General features: G+C 45.4%; 1 protein-coding gene across 1 annotated transcript in view; it reads right to left on the bottom strand.

The window, feature by feature from the left end:
• Positions 1 to 23,504, bottom strand: part of LOC120860949 (ras GTPase-activating-like protein IQGAP2) — a 309,525-nt gene that overhangs the window by 282,024 nt on the left and 3,997 nt on the right. The gene's annotated exons all lie outside the window — the stretch shown is intronic.

The following is a 23,504-nucleotide window of genomic DNA, read 5'->3' on the forward strand; positions in this document are numbered from 1 at the left end:
CAGCAGCATAAATTATATCTCGTAAAATTAGAGTCTGTCCAATCAATGTGTTAAAACTTCAGCCATCAAGCCTACAGCTGATCACCTGCTCTGTGACAAAGCCCTAGGTGTACTTCAGATATGGAATACTGGGTTCTGTAGCAGCTGGCATTTATATGTTAATTGACTAGGTTTTGTGCTAGTGGTCTGACACGGAGTTACTAAACTTCACCAACAACTGCTCTAGACAGATGACCTAATTTACCTAGGAGTAAAACAAGGTTCTACTTTGTCAACAAAGGTCCATCTAATCAAGGTTATGGTTTTTCCAGTGGTCATGTATGGATGTGAGAGTTGGACTATAAAGAAAGCTGAGCGCTGAAGAATTGATGCGTTTGAACTGTGGTGTTGGAGAAGACTCTTGAGAGTCCCTTGGACTGCAAGGAGATCCAACCAGTCCATCCTAAAGGAGATTAGTCCTGGGTGTTCACTGGAAGGACTGATGCTGAAGCTGAAACTCTAATACTTGGCCACCTGATGCAAAGAGCTGAGTCATTTGAAAAAGACCCTGATGCTGGGAAAAATTGAGGGCAGGAGGAGAAGGGGACGACAGAGGATGAGATGGTTAGATGGCATCACCAACTCAATGCACATGAGTTTGGATAAACTCTGGGAGTTGGTGATGGGCAGGGAGGCCTGGCGTGCTGCAGTTCATGGGGTCGCAGAGTCGGACACGACTGAGCGACTGAACTGAACTGAAAACAAGGTTCAGAGTGCTAGGGACTTGCCCGAGGCTCTAGGGCCAGGCAGCTCAGATTCAGCTGTGGTTCTAAACCACATGCTCTTCCACAAATAGTTCAGTCCCCTTATATATATACAAGAGGACAAAGTTGAACCACAGTTGATCTTTCAAGTTCATGTATTACAGAAACCTTTGCTTCCAGTCACATACCTGTTATATTGAAATAAGGTTCTACATGGAGCAGATGATTTAAAACTCCAGAAATTATTAACTTGTATATGTCTTCTCACTCTAAATAGTGATTCTCCCTGAACAGTCCCTGCAGAAAAAAACTGTTCAGTCAGGATGTGGTTTACTTAAGCTTCCACTGCACGTGTCTTTAGATTCAAGCAGCATGAATTCAGTCTTTATTCCTGTAATCATATTGTTAGACAGTTTTAAGAGAAACAAGAGGGGCTATAGCTGAGTAGTGACTTGGGTGAGGAAATGCGAGAAGGTGTTTACATACAATGTGCAAACTCTTCACCCCAAGTGACGGTAGCACAAGTGGCCAGGTGTGTTCTCAGACCTGCCCAGTGACTCAAAAGTGACACCATGCAGTCCATTTACTTCGTGTGAGAAGGGATTCACATTCCTCCCTCCCCACCCCCACCCAACCCTCCGCCACGCACACACAGCTTGCTTAGAGCTAGTCAGAGGCTTAAGTCAATCCATAGGTCTATATTATGGCAAAGACTATAAATGTCACAAGAGTTTTACTGTTATACTATTTTCATTCAAGAGAATCAGAGTGTTTGAAGTTAAGAAAGACTTCTTCTAATAAGTCAAACCATAAGATTTATTTTCACTGGAAGGGTGGGAAGAAGAAAATGAACAACAGCCCCTACAGGGACTTCCCTGGTGATCCAGTGGTTAAGAATCCACCTGCCAACGCAGGGGGCCCGGGCTCGATCCCTGGTCCGGGAAGATCCCACATGCTGCGGGGCACCTGAGCCGGTGGGCCACAACCACTGCGGCTGAGCTCGAGAGCCCATGCTCCGCAACGAGAGGAGTCACAGCAGTGAGAAGTCCATGCCCTGCAAGGAAGAGCACCTCCCACCCGCTGCCACTAGAGAAAGCCCGCAAGCAGCAACGAAGACACAGCACAACCAAAAACGAAAAAAATACCAGAAACAAATGAAATTATCAAAAAAAAAAAAATAGCCTCTACAGAAAATTTGACAAATAGAGTAATACATCATCAAGGAAGGCCTTATAGTCCAATCCCTTCCTACAGCTCCCTTCATCTTCTCCACTGGCTTTAGACAACTTGGTGTCCATGGCTCAGATCATACCTAAGAATTCAACAACTTCATCCATGAGGAAGGCAGGTTTTGGGACCCCATTTTTCGCCAGTGGGTAGAGTTTTGCCACTCCCTGTTTTCTGGGTGGAACAGCTCTGCTCGATTCCTGGAGTTTAATGCAGGGAGGGCTGGGTGCAGTTCCCTACCCTTCCTAGGCCTGAGCTTCACTCCACACACACACCATCCTGAGGCAACTCCTACTCAACACACAGGCTTTGAATACCCTCCATCTTTGTGGCACACACAGGACTGTCTGTCTGAAATAGTTTGGTCCACCAAGTGAACCAGAAACTAGAGAGGCAACAAGTATTAACAACACTTTGCAAGTGAAGATACAGAGGCACAAAAGGTAGCGGCCGAAGGACAAAGGGTACCTGGCTAGTTAACACCTGATCCACAGAAACCAGCCAAAACACGCATCTGAGCCTCACCAGACCCCAGGGACTGGCTTTGTAAGAAGCAGCATTATTTGAGTGGTACCTTCTTTTCCCAGCATGCTCCCTTTCATACCAGGCTTGTAATTCCTTCTTCCTCCTTTGGGTCGTTTCCTCATAGTCCATGACTTGGACACAACCTTGTCAAAAGTAGGCACTTCAGGGAATTAATCTCTGTATTCTTCCCAGTAAAAAAACAAGTTTACTGAAATGTGCTGGATACATGTAATCACAGAGAGGAAGAACTCAATGTGAGTCCCAAACTGTGAAGATGACGACAGTCATGATCACAGTAATAAAAAACAAACTCACCAAGACAGAGCTCATAGAAATTGTGCTAGACATTCTTCTAAGCCCTTCACAGAGTTTAAGCCTCACAAGAGCTATGAGAGGTAGGCACTACCATTCCCACTTATGATGAGAAAACTAAAGCACAGAGTGGTCATTTGTGGAGCTTGAACTGGCACCAACGAGCCTGGCTCGAGGACTTAGCTCGTAACTATTAGGCTGTGTTGCCGCAAAGACAGCCGAGTTCAGGCAATAAGGGGTGGGGTGGGGCGGTTGCCCTCAAGCCTGGTCATTCTAGTCAGCCTCGAGGTCCTCCGCAGGTCAAGGAAATTAATACAGAGTCAGGATGCACTGGGATGAGACTTGGGTAACATGATTACGTTTTGGTATTTGTTAAGTCAAGAGATCACACACAGAATCAATACTCTGTCTTTCAAAATAGCCACCTGAGAAGCTCTATGTTCATTCCAACTTGGCTGTCATTACTGAGCACATTTTTAGCTGCCTCTTTAGGAATGTTCTTCAACTCAATCACGTATTTCTTTGAAATACCCAGAAACTTGGTCCGCAAAGATTTTCACAAACAACTAGCAGTCAACTTGAGTCAAACCAGGGAAATAAGGTGGCAAATTGAATGTTCTGTTGCTTTCATTATTTCTCCTTCCTGGGTGATAAAATGATCCTGGTGGAAATTGCAAAGGGAAGAAATGGAAGACTGTGAACTAAAGATGCCATTTATTTAAATGTGTAAGAGCTAGATTGTTAACTTCACAACCCCACAGTTTTATCAAACACACTTTTTCTCCCTCGGGTTTCTCCTTAATTTGAGGAGAACGATGAGAATCTTCTAGTCACTACAGGCAAATAGCAAAGCACTGACAATCAGGCTGTACCATAAAACAGCAGGGATTCTAATCCCAGTTCTTTACAGATCTCTACCCTCCATCCTCCTCATTTGTAAGATGGGGTGTCATCTGATGAGTCAGGGTACAGGAAGGAAGACATGGTACTCAAACAGGTAGCTGAGAAGACTTTAACAGAAGTATTATTTGCTAAAGACTGTGGGGTACCTGGAATCTAGCAACATCAGCGAGCCATCACTTCCCTGGGTCTGAAGGGTCAAGAGGAGGGAGTAGTTGTAGCAAGAACTGGGCTGCAACAACAGCAGCCGGAGAGGTATCCCCAACGGGGAACTAAGGGCTTACAGCAAAGGAACCCAGCACCGCCTCCACCCAGAGCCGGGGGAAGGAGAGAGCACAAAGCAAATAAGCACCGTAACTTATCTCCCCAAAGCCAGAGTGCAAGGGGCCCACATGACTACCACAATGGCCTGCCTCCAGGGCACTGAGCGTGATGGAGCAGAGTGGGCAAACACCAAGCTACTGCGGGCCAGTCCTCTGCTAACCACTTCTCGGATGTCTCTGTCAGCAGTAACTGCCTCACAAGGGCAGGAAGGATCCACCGAATTTACTGCCAGGCCAGGGCACAGCTCAGTCACCAACACACCGTAAGTCACTCTCACTAGCTCTCATTATGATACTAGTTGAAATAATATCATTGTTGACGCAGGACTCAACTACTGCATAACACAGAAAATGAGTAGAGGGCTTATCCCTTTAAAATACAGACATGGATCTCCATCCTTGTTCTATGAGCCTGAGAGGTACGGGATGCTACAAAAATACCCACCTCAGAATATCAGCTCAGATTTAGATCAGTTTAAATCTCATTAAAGCCATAAATCTTTCCCAGGGCTAATGAATTTCCCCAATTTGATTATATGAACATAGTTGATTCCATCTGGGAAATAACAGAAGCTTAAATGTTTCAACCCAACATGAACATGTCTACTCTTCATTTCTACTAAAGCCATTATGCAAAGGTCACTTGGAATTACCATGCGTTTCAGGAATTGTACCGTCACCAAGGAGACTTCTCAGTCAAGAGAAGAGAAGCAAGACAAAACAACAACAAAAAGACTGCCTCTCTCAAACCTCTCCAGTAACTACAGTGCATGCTAAGCAGACTAATGCCCACTTGTGCAAATACCATACCTGCTGTAGATGGTCATATAATAAAATTCAAGGAAGGTAAGAGGTAACAACAGGCCCAGGAAGAAAGCAATTCCCTCTCCTGACTTATAGATATTTACCAAATTAACTTTCACATAGTTCAAAAGTTAAAATCTCAACATAGCAACTCCTAAGAACAATATAGGAATATTTAACTCATTAAAAAATTTAAATAGCATAGAACTAGAGAGAGTAACAAGTAAGTTCTCCTTCACATTAACAATCAACCAAGTCCTATTCTCATCCCCATGAGAAACCTCCATGAACAGTTTGGTGCAATTCCTATAAGACTGCTTCCTATATTTTAACACATACATGTTACATTAAAATATTAATGGGTCACTGAATACATGGCTTTCTGTAAATAATTTTCACTTAATAGATGGACATACTCCCATGTTAGTCCATACAGAGCTACCTTATTTTAAAAGCTGCACAGTATTCCTAGTATAAATAGGTTTTTAGTTTATTTAAGCCACTCCCCAGTTGCTAGGTACTTAGGTTAATTTCAATCTTTCTACTGACTTCACTTATTTTCATTAGTTGTTCACAATATACACAGCTCGTCTCCCCTCACCCCATTTACAATGAGCTCATTGTTTTATAGTTTTGCTGACTTCTACTCAAGTTAATTTTCTGTTGAATCAGTGCCATGATGTAGTATGGGCTAAATTAGTTTATTATTATTTTTTTAATTGGCCATACATTCTGATTCCTTCTATTAAGAGGCGGGGTCTGAATCCCCACCTCTTGAATCCTCTTGAATATGGCAGGCTCACAGTGGCTCTGACCAATAGAAGCAGGCAGAAGTGATGCTGTCCAGCTTCTGAAGCTGGGTGGTACAAGTCCACGCAGTTTCCTCTCTGTCTCATGGAATCCTCTCTTGTGGAAGCTAGCCACCGTGCTCGGAGCAGCTCAAGCCACATGGAGAGTCTACATGTGGGTGCTGAGTCCAGTCCTGGAGTCACCCCAACCCAGGTACCATAGATGAGAAGGAAGAAGCTTCCAGACAGCTGTGGCCCCCAAAAGGCTGAGGCTTTCACTGAGGCTTATTGATTGGTTTAGCAAATGGAGCTGGGACAAGACATCCCCACGGTTCCCTGCCCCAATTCCCAACTCGGAGAGTCTATAACCATGATAAGACGGTGGTAGCTTTATTCTATAAAGTTTTGGGGTGATTTGTTATTGAGAACTATATAAATAAGTCAGTGTAATATAGGTCTGCCTGCCTAACTCAGGCAGGGTGACCATCCTTGCAACCCAAATCTTGTTATTCTATTACTGCTTGTTGTAAAGACAAGCCTAAAAGACACTGAGATCTGAACTAAGACCTCTAATTATTCTTTAAATCATTGTAACTCTCCTGTCCCCATATATAAACTAGAGAAAGTTACTCTCTATTCCTGGAGAGATGCTGGAAAGAACTAAAAAATGTGTTAAAACCCTATACAATCAAAATAGCCTGTGTATGTGTGTGAGAGAGAGACAGAGAGAGAGCATTCATTCGGCTAAAGCAAAGATATTCAGATGCAAATCCCCAATAAACTTGGGGTTCAAGATTTACTCAGGATCTCTGGACTTCTGGAGAGCAAAAGAGCTCAATTCAGTTCTCCCACAAAGACTTTCACAGACTGTCATTCTAGTTTTGAAAAATTATGAATAGCACAAATTTACTTTAACATCCTTCATCAGAAATACTAACTGGTTTTAACATCACATCAAATAACATATTTTTTATTTAAAAAATAAAAACAGATACAGAAGGGAATAAAAACGAGAAACACAAATGTCTAAATACCCTCACAGTGGTTATATTTGGGCAATGAGATTAAAGGTTGTTTGCCTTTTTGTTTGTTTCAGGTTTTTTTGCTAGGATAATTACTTCTATAATTCTCTGAATAAGTTGGTTTAATAAGCAATGTAAAGACAATGCTGTATACCTGCTGACTGATAGCGAAATTCCACTCCTGACACAGAACAGTGGGTACAAACAGTCCTTTGCATCCATCACCACTTTGAAATGCTTTACTCACTTCCTACAGAACTCAAAACCACCTCCCACTCACAGACCTGCAGAAACAATGGTTTTAAGATAACCAGAGCAGCACCAACTGCTTGTCACATCACCCCCGACCCTGGGAGAGCCTCCCACACCAGGAGAGCGTGTACCTGGCTGCCCACCCTCCCTGCAGAGCTGGGCACCTGGGAAGTGGCGTCCAAGCCCTTCTGAGGGGCTACTCTCCTGTGCGACTCTCTCTGCTCAGTCCAGACCCACCCAGGGAGCCAGCCAACAGCGTGGAGTCTACCCTGGTCCCACCTGCTGCCTTTCTGGAGCTGGCTTGCCCCTCCAGTGCCGATTCAGGGGGTGCAGCCATCTGTCCTGGGCTGTCCTGTTAAATCGCTTCTCACAGCATCAGGTAAGAGGCTGGGAGCATGGGGCCTCCTGCTGCCTGACAGCCTGCAAAGCTGCAGACTGGCTCCGCCAATCCCATCCCTCAACAGAAAGGTCTGTGGGCAGCAGGTTGCCAAAATCTTAGGCTGCCCCCGCTCAGAGTGTTCTGGCATCCTCCTGGATCTATCTGCCAGTTTTGCTTTAACTGTCAAGAGCCGGTGCTCATTAGAGCCTCACTACTCCATGTGTGGGCTACAGACCAGTCACTCAGGCGTCACCTGGGAGCTTGTCAGACATCCGGAATCTCAGGTCCCGCCCAGCCCCCCTGAATCCCAGCCTTACTCCATCCTCAGAGACGAACGTGCGCTGGAAAGTGACAGAACGGCTGAGGCAGAGAGCCCTCGTGAAAAACGTAATTGTCAGTTACATTACACCAGAAAACTAGTGAAAACCTGTTACACTAGATGGTAGAAATTTGGTGGGGGTGGGGGAATTGTTTTAAATGGAGAAAAAAAGCATAATCTCATTTCCAGCAAAAAGACCTCATTATTCACAGACTCTTGAAAGGGGAGGTAAGAGAGCTCAGCTCACTTTATTTCAGAGCCAAATCCCGTAGCTTGAAAGTGAGGCTATTTCATTTTAAATCACCACCCACCACCACAAATGCTAACTGGGCCAGTAAATGGTATTATAAGAGCCTAAGGTGGGATTTCAGCCAGATCAAAACACAGCAATGCAAAAAAGAAACATCTAGAAAACAGTCCTGCTGTTTTACCTACGGCAATGATTCTCAACAGGGGGACACCTGGCAATACCTGGAGATCCGTGGCACTGTCACCAGGGATGGGGGACAATCCTGGCAGCTGGTGGGTCAGAGATGCCACCGAACATCCTACAAGGCACAGAAACAGCCTCCTCATCCAAGAATGGTCCAGGCCAGAAGTACTGAGGTGAGAAACGCTGACCTATGGGATTGTCTACAGCAGGGGTCCCCCACCTCCGGGATCTAATGCCTGCTGACCTGAGGTGGAGGTGATGTCATAATAATAAAAATAAAGTGCACAGGAAAGGTAATGCACTTGAATCGTCCCGAAATCCTCCCCTCCCACCCTGTGCCCACCCCCCACCACCATCCATGGAAAAGCTGTCTTCCAGGAAACAAAAAGGTGGGGGATGCTGATCTGGAGTGTTGCTTCCTCTCCCCTCTCGCTACCCCATCATTTACTCCTCGCCTCATCAAGAAACCCACTCTCCAGTCAAAGGCTTGCACTCCCCTCACTCAGAGGTTTTCCACCCTGGGCTCTGAGAGGAGCCAGCCATTGAGTGAGTGACAGCCAGGGATGGGGAGCTGGGCCCCAGGCTTTCAGCAGGAAGGGCCCTGCTTGTCCCCTGCTCATTAGCCATGCAGCCCCAGCCTGAGACCATCTATTATAAAATCGCAGGCTGTGAGAGCGAGCCGGAGCTCAGTGAGCCTCTGGTCCAGCTCCTCCATGCATTAAAGGGGCTGCATCCCAGACGAGTCGGCACACAGACTGATTCCTTTATAACGCAGAGGAAAAAGGAGCCGGGACTCACAAGGAATGCAAAGAAAAGAAACAATGGCAGGGACCCCAGCGTTTGAAGTGCCCCAGCCACTGCTGAATGGCAGTGCTCTATTTTTAGCTCAACTTTCCTGAAAAGGCTCCCTGCTTCCCCTTTTCTTGAATGCCCCGGCATCCTCTCCAACAGCTTTGGCTTCCCGTCTCCTCCAAGGGTTGCTGCGAAGACTCTGTCTAGGAAAGAGAAGTTCATTTCACAGAACAGATCAAGAGCCATCCTGCTGACCAGGGGACCATTCATCCTGGTTTGCCCAGAAATGGCCCAGCTGACATGGGAGGCTTTGACATAATGACTGGAACCCTCCCTCCCCCCACTCCCCCAATAAAGGTGTCTAGGTTTGGGTGATGAATTACACTGTAACCTTTCTTCTAGGGCGTGCTATTCCCAGGGAGAACAAAGCTCCAGGCCTGGCATGCTTCTGCAGAGCACAGTAAGCCACAGACCTGAAAGTGAAGCCCAGGCGCAATTATGTCTAACTTGGCCCTCACTGGTGATGCGCCAGCTGACCAAAATTCTGCCCACTGGACACGACTGGACGCTGATGAAGGGAAACCCAGAACTGGGCATCCACGCTCTCATCTTATGACTCAAGGGTCTTAAGAGCAAGGTTATTGGCACAGACCATGGGAAAACCTGCTCCCAATCTGACCCACGAAGGGAGTTACACAACAATTTCCAATTCAGACTCAGTCCACCCCCCAGCTCCTGACACCAGGACACGCAAAGATGCCCTACTTCCGTGTGGGACACGGGCACTGACCCCACGAGTCCTAAATGCTTGGCTGGAGCCCCACAGGATCGGGGAAAAGGAGCAGAAAACCCAGGCCAGCAAGGTGCTTCCCTGGAGTTCATTCTCTGACACCAACAGCTCCTACCCCAGAGGGTATCACCCCAAGTCAGTGAAGTCCAGACGGCGAAGAACTTATCTTGCAGTCAAGAGGGGTCATATGAAAACTAACACAGTGGAGTTCCCCCCCACCCCCATTTTTAATGATTACAGCGTCTCTCTAGGAAAAAATGAAGACCACAGAGCGGGAAACAGTGCCAGCTAAAACAACTGTTAACAACGCGATATGTTTCCTTCCCATGTTATCCCCCATAGGCATTAAGTTCTGACTTCCCTATCGTGTGTCCTGCCTACTCACTTTATTTTATAAGCATTCCTCCACATCACTCAAAATCGGTTTATATTAGGTTGTCTGTGGTTCTCCAATAACACCATTAACAGCTGTCTGCTATTCAGACTACAAAAGTTCATGTGTAACAGAAGGTAGTAAATAGAGGAGATGGGGAAGAAAAAGGAAACTGAAGCGGTGAAATTCTAATGAAGAATCCACCTCCCAAAATTGTCTCGGCCACCAGGGTTATGAATTTCAAGCCTCTCCTGGAATTCTGCTGGAATCAGTCAACAAGCTTGCTCCAAGTCAGTATAAACTTCAGACGGATCAAATACAGGGGATGAAACAGCAAGGCAGGCACGGGCTTGGGGTCACCAGAGATGAGAAGGAATGCTGAGGAGGAAGAAGCAGAAATGGTCCAACTGTTGGTACCTCTTCAGCATCTAAGAATCCTTGACTTCCTCGCTGTCGGGACACTCCATCGCTCTGCTCTCCTCCCTCTAATCAGTCCCGCAGACATGTGATGAGGCATATTATTCCGGGGGGTGCGGGGAGGCTCAGTTCACACTACCCCCTCTTCTGGAATGCTCCTTTTCCCACCCACTGAGCTCTCTCTATATACCAGCTACTATGCTAAGTGCTTTACATTTGCCGTCCCATGAACATTCTGTTCTCATGATGCCATCAGATGGGTACCACTGCTTCCCCATTCTGCAGAGAGCTAACTGGTGGGTGGGATAGCGCCAGGGCTCTGAGACACTGAGCCATGTCCCCCATCAGAAAGTCACCTTTCTGAGGGCAGACCCCGGCCCAAGGGGCTCACTTATCAAATGAACACTTCACTTGCATCTTGCTTTCTTCCTAAAAGGATTTGAGCGGGTTAACAAAAAGTTATGTTGGAGTGGGGGTGGGGAATGTATAAATACCAAGAAATGAAGTCAGGTAAGGGAAAAATAAAAGCAGACAAGAATGATGAAGGCAGAGGGGTATAAATATACCTAAAGCAATGTACACGCCCTTCACAAAGTCTACAGATAAGCTCCAAAGTTGTACTTCTGACCTTTTATCGGTCAAAGCAGAAAGGAAGTGGATATCCATAAACTTATCATGGATTTATGTCAGAAAGTCTCATTGCCACAGAAATTATGTTGGAAGTGATGTATGTTTCAGCCATCCAGCCTGATCAAAGGATTTCTAAATGAGCCTATTTTCTGCTTACCTGTTTGCTAAACCTGCAGGCATGGCAAAGTAAACGCAACAGAAACATCTCTAAGAAGAGCCACATGCTTCCCAGCTCTCTTATTCAGAATGCACTGAATAGATTTTAAGTCACTGAGAGAGGGTTTAAATTGTCATTATGAGGTGCTTGTTCCTAAACCATGTGGTGATAAACTGCTGTCTGTCTCTCACTAGGGAGGGCCCATCCCAGCACCACTGCCTTCTGATGCTTCAAATCCTTTCCTGGATCTCTGCTTCTTCTGCACTTTTCCTTCTTTCATCTGTTTTCGTGATGACATCTCAGTTTTGGTGATGACCAAGCATGGACTTAACAAGAGGCACCAGCCAGCCCCACTAACCCACTGCCTCTCTTGGCCGTACATGTCACTGTTTTTTGTTTGTTTTGGGGGGGCCCATGACTTATGGCTTGTGGGATCTTAGTTCCCTGACCAGGGATTGAATTCAGGACCACAGCAGTGAAAGCTCCAAATCCTAACCACTTGAACCCCAGGGAATTTCCTACCCATCACTGTTCACAACTAGCCTAAGTAGCTGTGCTAAAAAATTCATATGTGTGAAATCCTTCCTTTGTCCAAATGTAATGGCTATATCAGGTTGAGCAGTTGAACAGTATCCCCCCCAAAATTCATTTCTGCCCAGAATCTCACAATGTGAACTTCTCTGGAAATGGGATCTTTGCAGATGCAATAAATTCAAATGAAGTCACAATAGATTAGTGTGGCTCCTAATCCAATGGCTGAAAAGAAAAGACACCCTGGGATAACACCATATGACAATGGAAGCAGAGACTGGACTGATACACCTAAAAGCCAAGGAACTCTACAGACTGTTGGCAGCAAGCAGCAGCTAGGAAGAGGCAAGGAAGGACCCTCCAGCAGAGCCTTCCGAGAGAGTGTAGCCCAGCCACCACCTTGATTTTAGACTTCTAGCCTAGAGAATTATGACAATAAATGTCTGTTGTACTATGCCGCACAGTTTGTGCTAATTCGTCACAAAAGGAAACTAGTACAATGGTGAAAATGCTCTACCCAGAAGCTAATGCTTTACCCAGAAGATAATGCTTTACCCAAGTGTGCGAGACTGACCTTTTAACTTGTACCCACAGGTACAGGAGGCACACTGCCTAGGTTCAAACCCTGACTCTGCCACTTACTATCTGTGGGCGATTGGGCAAGTTACTTAACCTCTTTGAACATCAGTTTTCCCACCTGTAATATGGGGATAATATTAGCAACTTCAGAGAGTTGTCACGAGGATTAAATTGGGTGATTCACAGAAAGTGCTCAAGAGTCGTGCCTGACACCTACAAGCACCCCGTGTATTTGTTAGTCTCAGCATCATTAGAGGTTAAACTGACCAAAAAAGGTAGAAACTGGTCACTTAGAACCGTACACAACACCCACCTCTCGTGGTCCTGTCCCCTTATCGCAGGCACGAAAAACCATGGGAGATATCTCTCTCAGGACTGTGCATGGCAACCAGAGACCAGGGTTAAAATCAGGATCTTCCATTGAAATAAGACTGTCCAAGTTTCGATCTTTCCACGCTAATCTGCAAAGCCAACATTTTCTCTTGTTAAATAATCCTAGGAAGTCCATAAACGGTACTCAGCACATATTCCAAACTAATTGCTGAAACACAGCAACCTGGTTACACAGAGGCAGACTACTTGTAATGCTCAGCTCATCTCCAACCAGACAGAAGAGAGGACCAGTCTCCCAAAACAGCAAGTTGTCTAGTCCTGGCTCCACCTAAGCCAGATCCTTCTCTGGATTCCATGGTCCTAGCAGTGTATAAAAATGACTGACACTGGCCCTTAGGGAATGGCTTCCCCTTACTTTCGGGCTTCCCTGGTGGCTCAGAGGTTAAAGCGTCTGCCTGCAATGCGGGAGACCCGTGTTCGATCCCTGGATCAGGAAGATCCCCTGGAGAAGGAAATGGCAACCCGCTCCAGTATGCTTGTCTGGAGAATCCCATGGACAGAGGAGCCTGGTAGACTACAGTCCACTGGGTCGCAAAGAGTCGGACCCGACTGAGCGACTTCACTTCACTTCCCCTTACTTTCAGCCCATACTTGTTCTAGAGCCCTCTTACTCCCAGGTTCCTGCCACCTCCCACTCTGGGTAAAAATCACCAAGTTAGAAGCCGCTGTCTGCTAGCCACAAGAAAGCCAAATGGAGACGTCAAGTCTAGTACAATAGTCATAACTCATTTAAAAAATGTCAGCATTCCAGATAATACTTGCAAGGATGATTGCAATTATCTAAATAGCATCACTGAAATTGATAAGAAATGTTACATTAATTGCTTGCCCTGAGTGAGCCCCTTCTTGGTACCAGACACAGAATTTTTATGTAGATTAATTCATTCAAGTCTGACTATTATTATCATCCCCATTTTACAGTTGAACAGCATGAATCAGGGAAGTTATGACTTTGCCCCAGGTCACACAGCTAATACAGTTGATCCTTGAACAACATGGGTATCAGGGCATCAACCCTCTGCACCTGAAAAATCACATGTAACTCACAGTCGGCCCTTCTGTATCCATGGATTCAACTAACCAAGGACAGTGTACTGCAGCAATATGTACTATTTGAAAACATCCAGGTACAAGTGGGCCAGATAGTTTCAACCTGTGTTGTTCAAGGGTTAACGGTATTTGGAGGAGCCAGGTTAACAAAATAAAACAATATTCTATTTTAAAAATCCTACACATCCCAGGGAGGCAACCAGTTATCCACTACTTACAGAGCTCAAAGACAGCCTCTTGTCTATGGACTAATACTATTTAAATTATCAATCAAAAACTACACTCTCTTAAAAGTTAGACATAATGCAAATGAAACGCTACATGCGAACCCTTGGCCTGCATTCCACTTGAGGTTGCAAAGAAATAAAGCTTGCCCCAGCCAAACACTGGTCTTTATCCCCTGTGCAGAAGACAAGGACCCAATCGTGCCCTTGTGGCGGTGATCCGAACAGGAGCCTAGAGGCCTGCATTCTCACTGAGCTCTCCCTTGAACTCGAAGATATGTGACCCTGCTGAGGCTTCCTCAATTCACTTAGCTGAAAAGTGAGAAATGTGGGGCGGTTCCCCCAAAATTTAAACAGAGAAGTACCGCAGGTTCCAGCAATCCCATTTCTAGGCACACACACAAAAGACATGAAAGCCGGGACGCCAACAGACACCTGTACACCTGTGTTCACGGCAGCGTCATTCACAACAGCCAAAAGGTGGAAACCACTCAGTTGCCCATCAACAGACGAACAGATAAAATATGGTATGTATGTACAATGGAATATTGTTCAGCCTTAAAAAGGAAGGAAATTCTAATACATGGTACAATTTGGATGAATATTGAGGACACTGAGCGAAGTGAAACAAGCCAGCTGCAAAAGGAAATAGACTGTATGATTCCACTTATATGGAGTATCCAGGGTAGTCAAAACCAGAGAGAGAGAGAGAGAGAGGTGAGCTCCAGGCAGCGGGAGGAGGCGGGATGAGGGAGTTACTGTCTAATGGGGGACAGAGTGTCGGCTTGAGAAGATGAAAAAGTTCTGGTGATGGTTACTCAAAAATGTGAACACACTTAGTACCACTGACCTGACACTTAAAAACAGTAAATTTTAACTAGTGTATTTTACGGCAAAGGCACGGACACAGAAAGGGGTATTAATTAATTAAATGAATTTCAAATCTTGGTTGCACCCTGAAACCTCCTGTGGAGATCTTTTAAAATATCTGTTCATCACCAGGAGTAAGAGGGTGGGCACAGTGGGCCTCTGGTGCACTGGGGGGGCAACACTGATACTCAGGGGGCATTCATGCCAGGAAATGCGCCTGTGCTTCTTAGGGGGTTCAACGTCACTGAACTGATAGGGAGCAGAAGCACAATGCCAGCATGGGCAAGGCTGGTGGGGACAGATGGGCTGCGGGCATCACAGCCAGAGGAAACAAACATGAGAAGCGTGACCAGACCCTGGATCCCCCCCGACTCCCCCCAAAAAGGCCATTAAGTTCAGCTGAGGAGAATCTTCATGTAGAATTTAAAAGTGGACGGTGGACTTGAAGGCACGGTACTGGCGGTACTGAGGAGGGGGCTGTGGAAGAGAATATTCTTGTTGTTGGCCTGTGATGGGGTGAGGTATTTAGCGCTAAGCTGTCAGACTGCAGACGCAATAGTGCGGCAAGATGTGGATAGCACGGAAAAGAGATGGACTTTCAAAACATTGTTCTTTGTGGTTTTGAGGGTTCAAAGATTCTTTAAATAAAAAATAAAAATATCTATGCCACTGCTCTACCCCAAAACAAACAGAACATCTAGGGCACAGGATTCAGAGAAAGAGTGTTTTCTTTGTGAAGCTCCCCTGGAGATTATAATGGGCAGTGAGGTTGACAGCTAGGAATTAGTGAGCTCTAAACTGAGATGTGATACATCATGTATAACAAGCAAAAGACGTGCAATTAACCTAAGAGGGTGCCCCACTGTTGACACTGAGTAGCCCTGGGGCATTTCTTCAGTCCCAAATGATCCCAGCGGCCCTGCCTTTCACTCTTGATTCACAGTGAAGTGTTAGTTGCTCAGTTGTGTCTGACTCTTTGCAACCCCATGGACTGTAGCCCACCAGGCTCCTCTGTCCATATGGAATTCTCCAGGCAAGAATACTGGAGTGGGTTGCCATTCTCATTCTCACCCTTGCCCTCAGTTTCTCTCCCCAAAGGCAACCTCTAAAAAAATGTTTGCATAACCTTCCAGAGGTATTCACAAGTACATAGGTTAAGTCTGTCTTCCTGTTTGGTTGCTGGATCTGTTTGTCCTGCTCAACAGATCAAAGGTACACATTTGCAGAGATTTCAAAACTACTACATAGAAGCACACTATAAGCCCCATTTCTTATTCAGAGTTCACTAGTCAAATGTGAAGAGTTACAATCGGAGCCTACTTTGAAGGATAACACGTAAGCACAATCCTCCAAACTGTAGGCCGATTCAAACTGACAACAGCGTATATTCTATTGCAGAACGGAGGAGGAGAACTCTGAAACTGTCCCCAGAAGCAAAGCCAAAGCAAGGAAAGGGTTCTTGTGTCCCTGGTTCTTGTGGACAGGTGACTGTCTCTTTATACATTCTCTTTAAATGAATAGTTTTTCCTTTGGAAAATAAAACTCATTAATAGATACAGAACAAAACGAAGAGCCTACTGGTATCGGCTGTGTAATGATCATTTCTTGGAAAAACTTTCTAAGGGTTCAGTATGAGCAAGGCTTTGGATTTGATATGGGGAGGGGAGCAGAGTTTAGGGAGTGGGTGAAAGGAGAACTCATATTCCGTGAAGCTGACGATGTGACTGACTTCTTACCCCAACCTTGTGAAGCCTGCCTGGCCAGCCCCAGGCCAAGGCAAAGAATGCGGAAGTGATGGACATACCCCAGGACCCAGGGAGGAAGCAGTCAAGTCTGGCTAATTCTAATACAGAAGGGTCAACAGGAAACATTGGTATGGGGAAAAAACAAAACAAAACAAAACAAAAACTGGTAGAAGAAAGCAGGGAAGGCAGAATGAATGAGTAATCTGGGGACACACAAGAAGCAGCCAAGATTTTCTACATCCAAGGCCTCCAATATTCCAGTTATGCCCATAGGTTGAGCTTCACTTCAACTTTAGACCCATAAATCTAAAGCTTCATTATCCTTCTAGAGGCAGTAAGGGATGTCTAATGAAGCAGCATATCCTCCTCCTCTTCCTCAACCCCTCTTCTAAATCCCCACAGCACTAGGTTGACCAGAAGGTTGGAAGACCCTCTCACTGAAGTCAGATTCCACAATGTGAACTAGGCATACAGATTAACACTTATTTCAAGCAGTTCCTTCCTATCTCAACACTGTTATGAACGCTTGGGCTCTCCAACCCGCAGCAATGATCAACTTAACCCTGAAGGGGATAACAGGATACCGAGTAACTGCAGAGCGACAATCCCTCACTCAGGTATGCTAGTGACAATTCTACAATCACTTTTAAGATGACAAAAAAATGCAGTGCAAAAATCCAACCCGTCATCCAACTTTATCTGTTAACATTCAACAATAGAGCATGTTAGGTTTGCTTTTGTTTGTTTTTAGTATACACGAAGAAGAATCTGGTCTCCAAATTGACAGACCAACTCCACCTCCACAGAGATAACTATTTTCCGTGAGTTTATACATTCAAGAAAGCACAGGATGTTTGGATTAATTATATGTAAATTTTAAAAAATGTGCACGGAGTCAAGATTTTAAATCCATTTTCTGTTAACTTGAAATGAGGGCAATGAGGTGGGAAGACAGGCAAGAGGCAGCAGAGATGAGGGCAATACCCCTCCCTGACATTCAAGTGCTGATGCCATGGAGACACATTCTGAAAGAGCATTAAATCATTTAACCCTCTGAGCACGCATTTTCCCATCGGCACTTTACAGGAGAAAAAACGGAGGCACAGAGAAATTAAAGTAACTTGCCTAGGTTCCACAGAGGGTGAAGGCAGGTCTAAACTCAACATTAAATACTTGCCTGGCAGTCAAATTCTTGAGATTACCTTTAATTTAACTAAAGATAATAGAAACAAGTTACTCATTCAGACCAGCAATGCAATGCTGAAACTTTAAGCAAAACCTGTAGTAACAGCAAATATAGTCTGAGTGTCTTCCTAGGTACCAGGATTCCAGGTTACCAGTTAGGTACTAAACCTAAGCATTACTTAAGTATTTCAAAGATCTGCTGCAAATCAAGTCCATTTATAAGAAGATGACTAAGGAAATGCCTTAACATTACGTAAGACTGAGTTCACAATCAGGCAATAAAATAAGAGAAGTGAAGCAAAATTATTAGGAACTATTCTACCTGAAAAAGGTTGAAGGCAAAAGGAGCAAGGGGCAGCAGAGGATGAGATGGTGGGACAGCACCACCACCTCAATGGGCATGAAATTGAGCAAACTCGGGGAGATAGCAGAGGGCAGGGGAGCCTGGAGTGCTGCAGTCCACGAGGTCACAGAGAGTCAGACACGACTTAGTGACTGAGCAACAACAAATACACCTCAATTTGCAAATAAAAAAAGACATAAAAATGTCTTTCTTTAGAGATTCAGGAGGAACAGGAACAGGCGAACAATTAAAAGTCATCTTCTTTGGGGATCCTAAGCAAAAAATCAGAGGACTGTCCTATCTGTAATCAAGAGCGGAAAAAAAAAAAAACAAAAACAGACCAATAGTTTCCTGTAATGGGGGCACGGTCTGAATGCACTAATTCCTATCAAACAGTATCTCTGCTAACATACTCAACTGATCTCAAAGTTGGGAATGAATGAAAAACACTTTTAAGTTGTCCTGGAGGGGGAAAAAAAAAAACAGAAGAAGAAGACATCTTCCAAGCCTTACTGTCCAGCCCCACCCACCCCTACAAGGATTGCAGTCCAGAATGGCCAGGGCTGAGACCTTCCTTATTACACAACAGCAGGTTATCCAGCTCACTCAGCCTTCTCCAGAGAGCACCACCTACCCCTAGGAATCTCTGGGGAGTTGACGTCACTTAATCTCCTAGTCAGTGGAGATTTGGGACTTTATCATCTAAATCACATTTGTTTCCCAGAAGGGAGAAAAGCAACCTTAAAGCCATACTGAAACAGAGCCTATACAGTAAACACAAGCCTGGACAGAAATCAATGCTGGGGTTTGTATGTGGTGCTTGTGTGTGCTCAGAATCAAACACACAAGGAATACTGTAAATAGCGTTCAGTAACATGCTCATGTGTTTTTACTTACTTGACAAAACCTGCCAGCCCTGTGCAAAGGGTAATCGGTGTATTAGCACCAGTGCATCTGAAGTTACATCAAAAGTGCCTGGAGGGCTTGTGGAAAACAACTTAGAAGGTCTGGGTGGGGAAGGGACTTCACCTTTCCCACAGGTTCTCCGGGGATGCTCTGCGGCCACGCCAGGAAAACCACTGCACTGACCACAGAAATAGCTGTCAGTGCCTTTGGGCACCTTGGAGAGAAGGGCCACGCACAACCCATGACTAAAACGAAGCGAGAGTCCAGGGAGAGCGGTGTCAAACGGGAGGGCCTGCTAATGAACTGGAGACACGGTATTTGCCACTTTCAAATTGAGATGTTCATCTTGTGGATGTCCTAAATCTGCAGAGAAATTTGATAAGAAAAATTATCATTAAGTCATGGGAGGATGAGTTGTATGAATTGGGGAGAGGTGGAAGAAGCCCTACCCCCAGATAGTCTGGTTGCCAAGGTCCTTGCCTGGCTATAACTACATTCGCTTTAAAAAAAAAAAAAAAACCTGTTTTCAGAGAATTCAGAGAATCTGCCTTCTGAAATCGTTTAGCGTTAGCTGTTTACCTGGCTGGAATCTCTTGGGCACCAGCAAGGCTCCAGATCTACCTCTCGTTGGGTTCACTGGATGCCACCAGTTCCAGAGCCATCATCGGGATTTACGTCCACCCTAAGTGAAGCTATATGACAAACCTGACCAGTAAAAATAGAAGCGCAATGAAGGCGCCTCTGAGCAACGAGAGAGAGGGCACCCCCCCAACACATACGCAAACACACACGTCCCCAAACTTCGCCCACCCTCTTGCTGCTCCAGGCCCTGTGCGTTCCAACCACACCCACCTTCACACCATCCCCCACTTCACCAGGTCACCTGGCCATAAAACCTAATGGAAACTCTCCAAGAACAAAAAGATTCTTCAGGGAGAGACTAGATTAAGCTGCTCTCCTCAAGACAGCACTAACTGTCTTCTGTTGCCTACAAATAAAGCCTTCCACGATAAATTCCCCTCTGGCTACCCCTCCCTCCACAGGACCTATCCACACCACCTAAACATCAACCCCACCAAACAGCCACACAACAGACCCACTGGAATGCCTTTCCATTTTCCTCCTGACCTCCCTCAAGGTTGTGGTCACACCCTTCACGAGGCATCCCATTTCCCCATCCAAATCCGTCACTTGTGTCTTCACGTCCACGGAATTTGGAAATACACCAATAAAAGTATAGGCATTACTCTTCAACTTCCAGACTCTCTTATGAAGTGTAAAGCTGTAACCATTTTCCTTCATCCCACATGTGTTGTACGTGTCAGGCACTCAATTATTGAAATCACCACTATGTGTTTAGCACTATGTGCCAGGACTGCACACTCTTGAGAGTCCCTTGGACTGCAAGGAGATCCAACCAGTCCATCCTAAAGGAGATCAGTCCTGAATATTCATCGGAAGGACTGATGCTGAAGCTGAAACTCCAGTACTTTGGCCACCTGATGCAAAGAGCTGACTCACTGGAAAAGACCTTGATGCTGGGAAAGATTGAAGGCGGGAGGAGAAGGGGATGACAGGGGATGAGATGGTTGGATGGCATCACCGACTCAATGGACATGAATTTGAGCAAGCTTTGGGAGTTGGTGATGGACAGGGAAGCCTGACATGCTGCAGTCCATGGGGTTGCAAAGAGTCGGACACGACTGAGTGACTGAACTGAACTGTATTGCCAGGAACACTGGCCACGGTCACAGGAATGCAAAACCCCATCCTTCAAGGTATAGGAGAAAACCCCAAGGCTATTCAGGCAGTTAAGGGCCAAGTCAGGATTTAAACTCTCATCTACTCAATACCAAACCTTGGGCCACTTCACTGACATTGTTCTGCCTTTTAAGGGAGAAAAGCAGAATGGAATGGTAAAGTGAAAAGGCACTAGCTCACCCGTCAGTCAACCCACTACAAACTTCTGTCTGATTTCTCATCAACCCTAGACTTTAACGCATTGCCGGTAGCCTAGCAGGCTACAGTCCATGGGGTTGCAAAGAGTCAGACAGGACTGAGCGACTAACACAGAACGTGTAATAAAGTGTGTTTTACAAATTATCCTATTTGGAATCATTGGAGCATACCATTATATTACGGAAAAGCCTTTCTTTCTTTTCCGTGCCTCACGATGAGATGGAATGTCTCTACATATACATAAAATGGTTGGAAGCCAGGATATACTCTATAAAAAGCCCATGTATTCTTTGGTGCTTTTCCTTGGGGCAGGGGGTGGGGGGAGGCGGGTAAAAGAGTAAAGTAAACTTGAGAGAATCCTGCCCACCTACTTTTAAAAGAGCACACTATCCAAATGGCCACAGGTTTCTGCAGTTTGATAAAATCAGGACAAACACCTGAAACAGACAGAAAGAAGGAAGGACACCTCCTTGGATGAGTCAGAGAAGGCAAACTGGCAACAGCTGGCGAGAAAGACTGACAGGTCTGGCAGCATCAGCCTCCAACCCCCCCACCCCAACCCCGTCACCGGGTAGCTGTGCGGTTTTGAGACAGTGTCATGGGCTTCAGCTTAGGGAAAACCACTGGTCCTCTCAGAGGTAATAACAAAGAAATGGTAACAACAGCACGTGAAACACACAGGCACTTGGTAACTTCACCAATTTCAACTCCACACCATGTGCTGACGTGCCTGCCCTGCAGGGCTCACCCGACTCAGGTCAGAAGTGGAATCGCCTTTGTTTCTCCTTTAGGTGCCGTGTAGACTTGGGAGGCGCTAGGTCTGCTTGTACACTAGCCTTGTAAAGAAAATGAGCTGTTGAAAAGCTTATACTGTGGGAAGGTGAGGGGCAAAAGCAAACTAATGGCTCCCTCGAGAAAAAAGGGGTTCGCTAACGCCCGAAACAACGCTAAGGTCTCCAACAAACTGGGAATTACGAGCTTAAATGCTCCCAAACAAGTCACTGGGGCTGGGGACATATGTGATTAAAGTTAAAAGCATACTGAAAGAACACTTCAGCTGGTGACCTGAAAGCACCTTTTGAAAAGCTTAACCACAACATTAGTGCATGTAGGAGGAACTTGATTTTTTTGTCTATTACAGACTGCATCTCAGGACAACACTGCATACACCCCTCCTCCTTCTTCAAAGAAAAACACAGATAGACTGTTAGAACCAAGCTGCCCTAAAGTGAAAGTGAAGTCGTGTCCAACTCTTTGTGACCCCATGGACTGTAGCCTACCAGGATCCTCTGTCCATGGGATTTTCCAGGCAATAGTACTGGAGTGGGTTGCCATTTCCTTCTCCAGGGGATCTTCCTGACCCAGGGATCGAACCCAGGTCTCCCGCATTATAGACAGATGCTTTACCGTCTGAGCCACCAGGGACGTCCTTAAACACAGGTGTATTCAATCCTGTTTTACACACCTGAGATTAATAGTTCAGAACTTAACTTTCCAGTACTGGCAAAGCAATAAGCTTAGTAGTGCTGACCACCAGAACACACCAGTCACCAGATGATTTGGAAATCTCATCATGCAGACAAGAGCATCAGACACTAAAAGTACCAGCCAGAACCTTCCCCTGTAACACACACACAAACACACTCATGCTGGGCTTATGTTACACTTCTTTAAGAGAAGCAAAGAGTGAAACACTGATCATTTACAACATTTCTCATGCAGAGGGTAGAAAACCACAGTCCTGGCACAGATACATTGATTACTGACCCACAGGAGGCACTTAAACTTTGACTGGATCATCAGTGATGAGCAAAATCATCTTAGTCACAAGGCCCCTCTTTGCTATGGCTGGTCTTTTAAACTGTCAAATAACTGGAAGAAAACTTTTGACAGATCATGGTGGCAGCGTGTCCAGCAAATACATCATAGTTTGTTACAAGAGCATGAAAGTTATTTGCAAATCATTAGCTAAGCATAAGTTCCACTTAAATTAAGTTTCGACTGTAGAAAGACTCTCTGGTTGTAATGTTCTACTCACGTCTGAATTAGTATAGCGGCTTCGCCCTTCTCGTTTCCACGTCACCTCTACAGAATTGTATTAGGGAGCTAATACTCCAGTTTAGTTCTGTAGTCATGTCTTAAAGGGCTTGGTAGTTCAGTGGTAAAGAATCCTTCTGCCAGTGTAGGAGACTCAGCTTCTATCCCTGAGTCAAGAAGATTCCCTGGAGAAGGAAATGGCAGCCCGCTTCAGTATTCCTGCCTGGGACATCCCATGGACAGAGGAGCCTGGTGGGCTACATCCAAGGGGTTGCAAAACAGCTGGACATGACTTAGCGACTAAACAACATCTCAAAAAATAACTTCACAGGTTGCCAAAGGAAGTGGCCAATGTGGAAGAAGCAAGGATCAAATAGAAGTCTATTTAGTTTTAATTCAGTGCGCCAATGTGCAAATCAGGAAGACTTTAGCAGTCTCTCATGTCAGAAGTCTGAGAAGGGAACCTTGAAGAAGAACTCATTGAGAAATCCCTCAG

This window comes from Oryx dammah, unplaced genomic scaffold (genome assembly GCF_014754425.2).
Source record: "Oryx dammah isolate SB20612 unplaced genomic scaffold, SCBI_Odam_1.1 HiC_scaffold_11210, whole genome shotgun sequence".
NCBI lineage: Eukaryota > Metazoa > Chordata > Mammalia > Artiodactyla > Bovidae > Oryx > Oryx dammah.